We start from the raw sequence: 13,390 nt of genomic DNA, 5'->3' as shown, positions 1-13,390 counted from the left end.
AGTCTGTTTCATGTTTCCATGCCTGTGGTTTCTGCTCCTGTATTGAGCATCTGCCCCCTGGTGGTAAGTGCATGTCATAGCTACCGGTTGCTTAGGCTTTTATATATACAGACTAGAGTCCTGATGCGCAAAATTCGTGCAAGTGTAGGCCTTCCTTCCCCTGGCTGCCGGAACTGGCTTCCCTCTAGCACCTGGGACCCAGGCTTCCCTCGCAGCCCTGGCTTTGTCCAGAAGGTCGTCTGGTCTAATTAGCATATTACACTTTTATTATGATGATTATTTGTCCATGTTATTATATGCATCTATTTGCTTCCTATTCCTAATTTGACCTCTTATCCTTCCTGGCTTGTTCATGGTGTAGAGCATGTATTTCTTGCATTATCTCAAGAGAAAGGTGAAATAGTTTGAGGAGAGTGATGTATGCCTCAAAAGCTCTTAATAACTCACAACAAACCTGAATTATTCAAAAGCTCAATTACAAAATAAAAGAAGATAGTGGGGAAAGTCTTTTGTTTTTTCCATAAATCAAAGATATAAAATATATTAACTAGTTTTATCTATGCATCAATGAAACAAGAAATTGAAAGAAAATAGCATAAGTATATAAGGAAATTAGCAATAATAAATCAAAATGATGCAATACAGTTCTTTAAAATGTCCTGTTTTTAGGAAAAATGAGATATCTCTTTATTCAATTAACAAGGTACAATGTATCTATCTTTAGAAAGAAATGGAAGAAACAATAAAGTAATGAAATTGGTTACGTTGGACTCAGGTGTCCCTTTGGGGTTAACCAAATCAGTTAGGTTTACAATAGAGAGATAACCCCACTTTACTTCAACCCTGCTCTAAGCTCTGCAAAGTAGCTAATTCTTAGAACTTTATCTCTTCTGTTAGTTAGATCAATCCTTCTTAAAGGTCTGGTTGATACTAAAAAACATGTCTATGTACATTTCATTTGTAAGGAGGGAAGGTATGAAAGAGCTGAAAATGGAGGATACTGTACTTTTCTTGATTTTTTGCTGTTCACTATCACTTATGAAATTATTAAGGGTAAGTAAAAGTTTTAGTCTAAAGCAGGGGTGGGGAACAGCCAGCCCATGGGCCCTATGAGGTCCAAGAATTATTTGGTCTGACCCTGCCAAGGCATCAGGAATCAGTTAATTAAATGTTTGACCAAATATAGCAGGCTAATTTTTAAGTTGATAATTTTTTTTAAAATATATTTTATTGATTTTCCACAGAGAGGAAGGGAGAGAGATAGAGAGTTAGAAACATCGATGAGAGAGAAACATCGACCAGCTGCCTCCTGCACATCCCCCACTGGGGACGTGCCCGGAACCCAGGTACATGCCCTTGACCGGAATCGAACCTGGGACCTTTCAGTCCGCAGGCCGACGCTCTCTAAACACTGAGCCAAACCGGTTTCGGCTAAGTTGATAATTTTGTATGGCCCACACATGATGTTATAAATATTCAAATGGCCCTGGGCAGAAAAAAGGGTTCCCCGTCCCTGGTCTACAGACACCTCTAAATTATAGCAAATAATAGTTTGAGTCTCTTGATTGAAATGTATATATGAACAGGGCATGACTTAAAATCTGATACATGAGAAAATGTGTTAATACTCTGTACTCAGGTGCTTTATAATTGGATTGTTGAATAGATTATCAACTCTTCATAAATTAAGGATTGGACTAAATGCATTGTACTTGTCCTGGAGAATCTTTGGGTCTTGTTTTAAATATGATGCTTTATTTTTCTTCATGGATTTCAGGCTTGGCAGCTGATAATTTGCAGATTTTTATAATATAAAAAGCCCCACATTGTTAAAATTGCTGAAAAGAGTGTAGTTCTCTAATTTCTTGTAATATTTGATAGTATAGTTTGTTTATGAGCAATAGACATATTGCTGAGATGGGTACTGCATGCGTTGAGATTCTAAAACCACTGTCTTGCATCTTTGAAATCCTCAGCTCTCTGCTGTGGTCTCTTAATCTCCTCACTAGGAAGAAAGCAGGTACAAGATATTAGCAAGTTTTTGTTCCTAATAGCTGGCCAGCACCCTCCACCAATCAGACCAAATGCATATGCACCCGTAATTGGGGCATAACTACTGCTACTGCGGCATCCTTTTCCTTTATAATTGAGGATGACCTACATCAGCATTTTTAATATTTTTTAAAATTGATTTTAGAGTGAGAGGAAGGGATAGAAAGATAGAAACATTGACGAGAGAGTAACATTGATTGGCAGCCTCCTACATGCCCCACACTGGGGATCGAGCCCACAACCCGGCATATGTCCTGAGTGGGAATCAAACCAGGGACCTCTTGGTTCATAGGTCAACCCTCAACCACTGAACCACACCAGCTGGGTTAAGTCAACATTTTTTATTTGGGGAGGCAGTAAAAGATTCATTTGAGCATTTCTTAAGCACCTATATAATGATACACCTAAAACCAAGTTCCTAAATCCTGTGAATTTCCATGACTAAGTGACGTAGCTACATATGCCTGGGGCAGTGTTATGCTGGAAATGTTCAAGTTATACAATCTAGATTTATTTTTATCTTCCATATTGCTCTTTGAAATGAAATTCAAAAATAAAAATGTTAAGAAATGGCAAATGGGGATTTTGCCACAAGGGAGACACCTGTAACTTTATATGGCCAACAGTGGAAGTGTGGGCATAGGAGAGCTGACCCTAGAGAACATGATTCTGCCTTAAGCTCAAGAATATCTGAGTCACGCTATCAGTGTAATTATTTGCAATTATATTTCTGGAGTAAGTAATGTTTGAGATTAGTTTTCCATGGCCAGAAATTCAAAAAGTGAATTTGTTGTTCTCTGGTAAGTTAGAATTGGGAGCTTGTAACAGGAATCAGTGAACTTGTACAAGTAAACAAAAAAGTACATTCAAGCATCACTACCTGTGAAGATCACAGATGTTGTGGATGCAGAGGGCAGGATGCAGAGTAGATGCAAATTAGACAGTTTTGTTGAAGGTAATAGAAAGTCAGTGATGTGGATACCGATTTGGGAGAGGTGGTTTGTGTTACTAGAACCCAGGTTATATATAACTGATTAATTGTTTTTCTGCTACTCAAATACAATAGATTAGCTTTCCATAATTTCCATGTCCTTTCTCAAAGTGTCTGCTCTAACAGACCTGGCTGAACAGCACACATGTCTTTTCCTTCTAATCAGCGGTTCTCAACCTGTGGGTCGCGACCCCTTTGGCGGTCAAACGACCCTTTCACAGGGGTCGCTTAAGACCATCCTGCATATCAGATATTTACATTATGATTCATAGCAGTAGCAACATTACAGTTATGAAGTAGCAATGAAAATAATTTTATGGTTGGGTCACAACACAAGGAATTGTATTTAAAGGGCCAGAAGGTTGAGAACCACTGTTTATTCTTGGATCTAGAAATTTAGAACTGCCACCTTGAGAATGTCCTTGGTCTCAGTTGGGTAATGTTAGGGTGATGCTAGAGTAGCCATGTCTGAACCAAGTTGTGTGTGTATGGAGAAGTGGAGCATAAAGATCCAGTTGTTGTGTGAAAAGGGAAAAATAAGAGGGGAGAAGAGAGAAAGATAAGTAGAGAAACCTGGGCCTGCCTGAGAAGGAACCAGACTCCTCAACAGTTAATACAAAATGATGGGGGAAATGAGGGGCCGGGTAATGAAGTCTTTCACCTACAGTCTCTTATAAAATTGACACATTCAGAATGGATCCTTCTTGTATTAAAACAAACACCTGACTTGCACAGCATGTCACTTTGCAAAAGTCAAGCTATCTTTGTAGAGTACAATGTGCTGACGCATCACAATTTGCAGAAGTTTTAAAACTTATCTGCAAATTCCTTGCCCCTCCTCCCACTGAGAAGTGAGGCTTGTGTTCTACCTGCTTAAATCAAGGCATGCTTGGGAGTGCTTCGACCCTCAGAACATTGTGAAAGTGATGCTGTGTGACTTCCGATGCTTGCATATGAAAGGCCATGCATCTTCTGCCTGGTTCATTTGGAGCGCTCACTCTAGGGACTACCATGACAGAGGCCTTGCTATTCTGAGACTACTGTGCTGAAGAGGCCACATGTAGTTTCTCTAGTCAACGGCTCCAGCTGAGCTCTCTGCCAATAGCTAACATCAAATTCAGCCGCAAGTATGAGCTGTCTTGGATGTTCAGTCTTCAGATGACGGCAACCCCAGCCAACATCTGTCTACATCTGCATGAGAAACTCTAAGCAAGAACTTCTCAGCTGAGCCCTTATCCAATTTCTAATCCACAAAACCATGAGTAAGAAAGAAGACGGGATGGCTATTGACCAGGCAACTAACACTCTCTGCCACAGGCTGCTTGGCTAAAGAACACCTCTTGTTCTTGCTTACTACCAAAGATGTCCAGCAGGCAGATGCGCTGGAGACCTCTGAACTTGGTTGGCTACATAACATTGGCTAAGAAGGTCAAGGATATTTTCATATAGTTCAAACTCTGTATGGATGAGCTAACACCTCTTATTCCTGTGCCACACGAAATGGAACTCTGAATTCCCACTTGTCTACAAGTTTATAGCATGAATCACCATGTGTTGGGGGCAGGGTGGGGAACTGGTGAGAGTGCATATGGGCCAGTGCAAAGTTGGGAAACCGCTACTGGGAAAATTCAGACAAATGCCTCATAACAGTGCTGGGAAGAGTCAGAACCATGGGGCAGGAGAAAGTAGGAAAAGGAATGATATAGAGGGAGCGGCAGTGCTCACTTGATTGTGTGCCAACCATCTTGGTCTTCAGAGGAAGTGGGAATGCCAAAGCCCCTCAGACTTAAACTCATGACATCTTTAAGACATTCGCTTCATTGGTGCCTGACTCTATCAGATCGCAGCTTCAAGCATGCTATTTCATGAACTTATTCTGATTCATGGAATCAATTATGTTGCCTTTTAATATACCATCTGAGTGCTCAATGTTAAATTGACTGCTATCTAGATTTAGTCAACATGAAACTATTTATATTCAAGAGATATAACCCAAAGGGCATGCTCTCTGTTCAGTCTTCTAGATCTAAGCTCACACATGCACAGGTTTCCAGGGGCCAGGCCTGTACGAAGGAAGCCTTCTAACTGAGATCATGATGCACACATAAATGACCCTTCCCAAGAATAAGTGCCTGCTCAAGGCCATCCAATGGTTATGAAGAAAGTGATTTAGTTTGCCAAATATTGCAGCCTTTTTTTAAAAAAAACCCAAAAGTAGATTTTTATGTAAAATCTGATTTTTGAATGTTGGCAATGGATTAAAAAATTTTAATTTTAGAATAAAACATCTTGTGCACTAAATTCAGCTTGTGGCAGGCATTTTGAATCCTTTCTAGATTCTTTAAGTTTTATTCCTGCATCAAGCCAGCTCACCAGTAAGCAATATGCCATGGCTATGTTACCTTGACTCCTTATAGAAATATTCACTGAGCTTTGTTTTAATATGATGTTCTTGACTTTGATCAAAGATCAATGTCTATTTTTCTATGCAATATCTATACTAATAAAAGAGTAATATGCTAATTAGACTGGGAGACCTTCCGGACAAAGCCAGGAGCTTGGCTGGCCTGCAAACTACCCTCAAATGGCCCTCAGCCCCTTGCCCAGGCTGGCCACGCCCCCCAGGAAGGACCCCCACCCTGAAGGGGGTATGACCAGTCTGAAAATGGCCCTCAGCTCCTCACCCAGGCTGGCCCATCAGGGACCCCCACCACAAAGGGTGTGTGGCCAGCCTGAAAACAGCTCTCAGCCCCTCACCCAGGCTGGACACACCCCCCAGTGGAGACCCCTACCCCAATGGGGGCGTGGCCAGCCTGCAAACCACCCCAGTTCCTCGCCCAGGTCGGCACTGCCCCCAGTGGAGACCCCCACGCTGATGGGGGCATGACTGGCCTGCAAACCACCCCAGGGCCCTCACCCAGGCTGGCCCTGCCCTCCAAGAGGACCCCCACCCTGATCTGGAACCCCCTTCAGGGCAAATCAGCTGGCCCCCACCCAAGCACCAGGCCAGTATCTATACTAATAAAAGGGTAATATGCTAATTAGACCAGGAGACCTTTTGGACAAAGCCATGGTGGCAGGGCCAAGGCAGAGGCGGTTAGGGGTGATCAGGCCATGAGGGGAGGGCAGTTGGGGGTGAGCAGGCCTGCAGTGGGGGACAGTTGGGGGTGATCAGGCCAGGAGAAGGGCAGTTGGGGGAGAGCAGGCCAGCAAGGAGGGGCAGTTGGGGGTGAGCAGGCCAGCAGGGGTGGCAGTTGGGGGCTAGCAGGCCGGCGGGGGGGGGGGGAGGGGACAGTTGGGAGCAATCAGGCCAGCAAGGGGGCGGCATTTGGGGGTGAGAAGGCTGGCAGGCAGAAGTGGTTAGGGGCGATCAGGCAGGCAGGCAGGTGAGCGGTTAGGAGCCAGCAGTCCCGGATTGTGAGAGGGATGTCTGGCTGCCGGTTTAGACCTGATCCCTAAACCAGCAGTTGGACATCCCCCTAGGGATCCCTGATTGGAGAGGGTGCAGGCTTGGCTGAAGGACACGCCCCCCCCCACGTCGTCCCCCCCCCCCTGCACAAATTTTGTGCAATGGCCACTAGTTTCTTATAAAAAGATGTGCACAGCTAATTTCTACTAGAAGTCAGTAGAAAAAGAAGTCGTCTTTCTAGATACACTTGTGTGCTTCCTTTCATCAGATAATTAGAACTATGTCATTCATTATGTTTCCTCATTTGGCTTGATTTCTAAGAAGCTCAGAGTTAAATATAGTGCTCCTATAAACATGCTCCATGTTTCTGGTACTATGAACTTTCACTTTTGTCTAATTTCAAAGAGTTTCTAAGATTCCTTTTATATATCTGTAACTTACCTGCTTCTAACACATCTTTTTACTATTAAGTGGCCAAACTCCTTTTTTGGGATTTGTCTAATATATATATATATTGTATATGCATATATTACATAACAGGTCATATTTTATATGTCATATAACATATTTGTGAGTTCAATACTGTTTTCACTACTTCATATCACTCTTCTACTTTGTTTTTTAAAAATAAATTCAATAAAATGTTAAAGAGTTAATGCTTTGTCCAATTATACCTGACTGTCTGGCTATTTGACTATCTTAGAAATAACCCTTAGAACATCTAAGATGTGCTTTTTTTAGGTTTCCCACATCTCAAATATTAAAAAATTGCAGATAATTTAAATATATATAAATAATTTATATTTTTATTACACATGACTACTACCACCAATTTTATTTTCTCCAATATTTTTCTATGTATAAATATTTACTATAAATAATATAGACTATATTTTTATATAATATATGCTATGTAATACTACATACTATTAATATTTACTATATGATATGTAATATATGTTTATATTATACAAATGATACATGAGATCATTTTTTAAATACAACTGTAGAATTTTTTCTTACATTAAGCCTTTTCCCATGACCCTAAACATTTTTGAAGAAATACTTTTAAATATTTTTATAGTATTCGGTTATGTGAATAAACCTTAATTAATTTAACCCTTCTCTTATTGTTAGATAGACATTTGAGCTGTTTCCCCACTTTCAACATTTAAACAGTACTACTAAGAATGTAAATATTTGTCTGCTTCTCATAATATTACTTAGAGTAAGTTCCTAGAAGTAAGCTTATGGGGTCAAAGGGCACACCTTAAAAAAAATACTAGCAAATTACTTTCCATAATGGTAGTATTAATTGAACTAATATACAAGTGTCCTTGTCTCCTGACACCCTGTCAAAAATGAGATCATCCTATAAAAATATTTTTTTCATTTAATAGGTAAAGATGGGGCCTTATTATTTTATATTGCATCTCTTTGATTATAAGTGATGTCAGAGTATGTTTTTGTTTTTGCTTTGTTTGAGTCTTGGCATTTATATTTCTTTTTTGGCAAACTGTATGTTTTTTGGCATCTTTTGCCCACTCTTGTATTGTAGTGTTAGTTTTTTTCTTTAGTTTAAAAAAAGACATGTGGGCTAGACATTAGTTCCATGACTGTTACACTAAAGTCTACTAGATACCATCCAATTACATACAGATCTGTAGTTTATTGAAAGGGAAATTCTACTGCTTTGTAGTGACTCTCACTGTTGTTCGCCAAAGTTCATTTCCACAAATTGGTACTAGTAGACACTGAGATGAGATCCACACTCTTTTCACTGCCTCTGAGACAATGAGCACTTTTATTTCCTTGTCCAGCAGCACCGAATGCTGCTGCCTGCAAGAAATCCCACTTGCCATCAATTCAGTTTTCCATGTGGGACTTTCCTGACGGGGCTTTCTTGATTCTTACTCATTTATTTCTTTCCTGGCCACCTCACCCCCTTCTTCTAATAATTTAGAGTTCTCTTTCCAGAAATATCAACCAGGCGGGTACACTTTTTCAGTGCTTCCTACTCAGTGACGTAAAACACCCACAGAAAATGTCTGCTAGTCCTAAGTAAAACAAACAACAACATGTCAGCAATGCTCTTGGAGCCAGATCATGCAAGTCAAATACTCATCTACTGGTAGCAAGACCAGTATTGTGGTGTGCATGTTCTGGAGAGGGAACAAGACGGCTTTTGCTCATACCTCTTCTGGCCACTATTTAAGGAAATCAAAGATATCTGTTTTTGTTTGTAGGCTGGAATTCGTGCCTCAAAATAGCTACAGTTTTCTCAGAATTTTGCATTGCCAAAGAAGCAATTTGTAAGCTATAGTAGTGAGACAGAGCACAGTTTCCTTTCAACTTTATTATGTGCATATTACATTTTGTTATTGTGTTTACATAAAGCATTTCTTTTGAAACACGGCATATTTGGTAGAATAGGAAAAGCAAACATATTTAGGTGGCATCACTGTCTCTGTTTAGCTTTGAGAGAGACAGGAAGGACACAGAGTTTGTCACACTCTTTGCTGGGCTAGCCTTCATACTAGGAGTGTGTATAAGAGCTCTGGACTAAAGGCTCCAATAGGCAATCCTCATAGGCATTCCTGGCCACATGGCAGTCTTGTGAAAGATGCTACTTTATTGACTTGGTGCCCTGAAAGCCACTAGAAATAGTGCAAACAAATAAGATGAACAGAACCCATACTCTCCCTCTGATTCCATGAATATTACTGTGCACAACCCACCACATCTCCACCTTATACTTGCCTTCCACTTCCCAGAGCTAAGGGAGCTCCCAGGAATTCATATCTCAGCCAGTGACTTGATGCAAGGTTTTTCAAGACAGAGGAATTAAGAAACCATTCTGGTTATATAAAGGAATGGATCCAAGTTCCCAGGACTAACCCCATATCGTGGGCTACTCACAGCATGGGTGAACTATCACCTAGGGTGGGCCTAGGAGTAGAGGTTTATTATTTCTATTGGACATCTGTTGGTCTGGACTTTTGGTTGATAGGGATCAAACCAAAAACCAAGACAAAACACTCAAATGAGCTTAATCAATAAAATTTATTCGCTAATGTAGTGGAACAATCCAAGGGTAGAGCTAGTTGTTGACATGGCTGGAATCAGAGGCTTTAATCAGTGATTCATTTTATTCTTCCTTGGTGAGTATGATGGCTGTTCAAGACCTCCAGCCTATCAGCTTTATAACCTCAGCAGAAAGAGAGCATCTTTCACCAAAAGAGAAAGGTAGGGAGGACTGGGGAGAATGGAAGGCGGACCGGCTTGGATCAGCTGTGTCCTTTAATCAAACAGAGGAGATCTACATTCTAGATTATATTCTATTCCTAAGTAAGAGAGTAGCCCCTCCTCCCCCCAAGGCATGAGAGATCAGAAAAAGAGGATTCTGTTGCTAGAAGAACCAAAGCTATCACAGTTCCCTTCATCGTGGTGTGCTAGCAAAGGCACTAGGCTTGCAGCCAGTCCTGTCCCACTCTGCCTCTATCGTCTGTTTGTCATCTTGGGCAAGACAGCTCTCGAAGCCTCAGACCCCTTAGCTCAGTGTTTCTCAACCTTCTGGCCCTTTAAATACAGTTCCTCATGTTGTGACCCAACCATAAAATTATTTTCATTGCTACTTCATAACTGTAATGTTGCTACTGTATGAATTGTAATGTAAATATCTGATATGCATGATGGTCTTAAGCGACCCCTGTGAAAGGGTTGTTCGACCGCCAAAGGGGTCGCGACCCACAGGTTGAGAACCACTGCCTTAGCTGTTCAATGGGGACAAGAATATGCATACGATCATTTCACTCTGTGAAGATGCCACCGTGTGAAGGATACAGAAACAATAAGAATGTAAAGGATTGTTTCTATTATCCTTTTCTGGCCCCTGGAGCTGGCTATTGCAGGTCATCTGTTTACTTGTGAATAGGACCCCATTTAATTTCTAAGGTTCTGAAAGGGAAGGTCATTGCTTAATGTTGAAACCAAAGAGCGGCCTTCAACCTCCCCAGGTGTTCAGGCAGTACATCTGCTTCCCACCTGCTCTACCCAAATGATGCAAAGACGAGCGCGTTGGTTTCGACTTCCTAATCATGATCATCAGGACACTGAGAAGCGTCTCTCTGTGATGCAGCTTCACTCTGAAGTGTTGGGTTTCTACTTGTGACTCTTTTGGAAACTGTCTTTGATGTCTAAGAACCAAAGTATTTAAAATATCCATCTTTTTTATCCCTAAAAACGAGATAGGAGGACTGGCACTTCTCCTAAAGCCTCAGCCACACCTGCTGTTTATCCTGTACTAACACAGTGATGACTCTCCCCTTGAGTTCATGGCATTTCCTTTGACACATCAAAGTGAAACTCCTAGAAGATAGAAACAACATGTCTATTGTTAGATGAAGAGTAAATGCCCCATTTCAAGGTGAAATCTAAAACACCAGATTGAATTGTGGGTTTTAAAAAGTCCTACTACCCTGAGTGTTGAGATTTGAAGGATAGCTGAATGGATATGGGTGAAAGTGCAAGCTGTCATTCTTGTAATGCCATCCCTTTGAAAAGGGACAATGTTATAGAAATATCTGAAAGAGAAAAACAGACCAACTGAATTCACAAGAGTTTTTCTAAAAGGAAAAACGTTTCAACATACTCAGCTGGTCACTAGCTCCTTTATTCTTTGGATTTTACATTAAAGTGTATCCTCTCCTTTTCCTTCCCCACTGCCTTAGTTCTGGTACCTTCTTCTCTATGTGGATAGTCCCTACTGACCATTTCTAATGTGTTCTCTTTTCAAACCTGTCTTCTCTCCACACTCTCTTCCTCTGAGCCTCATTCATGTACACACACATTTGAGTCACTTGGGTCCTTGGGTCACTTTATTAACTCTCTGTGGCTTAATTTTCTTAGTAGTCAGTTCAAAGGATTATGTGAGAATTAAGTATTAGCTGTTATTTCCTGATCCTTGTGTGTTCCAGCTTAAAATCCTTCACCATCTTCGGGTCAAAGAAGAAATAGCTCTGCACCTGTCATGATCTCCTCATGGCTTGACCCCTTGCTATGGCTCCAGCTCTTCTCTCACCTCCATCCCTCACATGTTCTGTCCTCTGTGCCCTAGACACACAGAGGCAATAGGTGTGTTTTACCCATATGGTTTCTTCTACCTTCCCTCCATGACCATTCTAGGAACTCCTCATTCTTCAAGGCTGTGCACCAGTGAAACCTCCTCTAGACATCTCCAGGGAAGACTTAAGATGTCTTTTTTTTTTTTTTTGGTACTTTCTTCTATGTAGCACTCATCCTACCACATTTGAAAATAATGGGATATTTACTGCTTATTGGATTATTTAGAATGTGCTAGGGACTTTATATATGTAATTTCATTTAATCCTCACAACAAAAGGAAACTGAGGTTACTTGTCCAAGGAAGCAGTGGTGCCAGGGTTAACACTCTGGTCTGATTGTGGAATCATAGTCATTTGATGATATGCCATGTTCGTTTTCGGCATAGTCATTAGCTTCCTTGACCTCTCTCCTCCTTTGAACCTCTGGGCTGCCACAGTGCTGTGAACAGTAGCCTGAGAATTCCCTCACTGCTCATGGAGGAATCTGTGCCCAATAAAAGTCCCTGTGAACGAGGCACCCTTGGCTCAAAGAGTCTTCCATATCCTCCTCCATTTCCAAATGGGTACCATTGCTCTCCTTTGGTTTCTTCCATTTCTGATTAAGAAGTAGGTATTTTCTTCTATGCATAAGACTTTTTTACATGATTTCTGACATTGTTTCTCTAGAAGGGAATCAACAGCCCACTTCTTGAGGGCAGCCCAATATCTGGCATACAATATAAATAATGGTTAAATAAATGAATGATTGGAAGATGCAATGATAACCAGTCAGCAGTATATATTAAGCAGAAATGGAAGCCAAGTAATGAGCCGCTTAGAAAGGTCAAAAGTTAATGATCTCCATTTTCCTTCTAATGAGAGACGCATCAGTGACACATGGCAGAGAGGTGGGGGAAGCAGAGGAGCTGAAGAATTGCTGTTTGAAGAATGAATTGAGACCCCCTCCTCATGCCATCATCTACCTACATGCTAATCAAGGCAGCAGCGATTCCCCTAGCCAGCCAGACTTGAGCTAAAGGACCTTCCCTTCTGATAAACCTTTCTCTCAATTATTTACTTACTCTTTAGCCCTTTGAAATTTAATAACTTTTCTGATGTATATTCATTCTAAAATTAACAAATACTTTGCTTCAAGGAAATGAGATAATGAAAGCAAAACACCTTAACATAGAACCAAAATACTTTAACATGCTTGTATAGAATGCTTAATCTGTGTGCTTTGTTTTCCATGTCTTCTTTACTGAAAACATGTTGTTAATGTCCAGTTGAAAATACTTGCTGCAAAAGTAGATTCTTCATGACAGCTAGTCAGTCTTCTAAGAAATAAAGTAGAAATAAGATTTATTAAGAAAATAAAACCCGTGAGAAAGCCAACGCCATCACCAGGGAAGATAATGTATTTTTGTCCCTACTATCAGATATGGGAACCTTGACATCCTCTACTTTCCAGAGGCAAGTAGACCTCCAGGACCGATTTCTCTGAGCTCTTCAGACATTTGCTCTCATTTGGAAAAGGTGGGCAACACTGCTGACAAGGTTTGTGTTTGATCCCTTGTGCCTGCATTCCATGTCTCTGCTCTTGCAGACTATTCTCAACTCTGTTTCCAGCTAGAGCTTTTCCCAAAGCTGATAGCCTTAGGGTCCTATTGTTTCCTCACAAAAGGAAGTGACCTTCCCCAGTCTAGAAGCACTTCCCTTTCAGCCCGTGAGAGAATTAGTACTAGTTGTTGTCCCAGCCAGCCACTTTCTCAGATTAGTATTTCCAGGCTCAACAAAACTTGGCAGGATTGCTTGGCAGCTCCCTAAGCTTACTAG

The sequence above is a fragment of the Myotis nattereri genome (assembly GCF_964212035.1).
Source record: "Myotis nattereri genome assembly, chromosome: 6".
Taxonomy (NCBI): domain Eukaryota; kingdom Metazoa; phylum Chordata; class Mammalia; order Chiroptera; family Vespertilionidae; genus Myotis; species Myotis nattereri.
The sequence above is the reverse complement of the archived record's forward strand: the minus strand, read 5'-3'. Positions refer to the sequence as shown.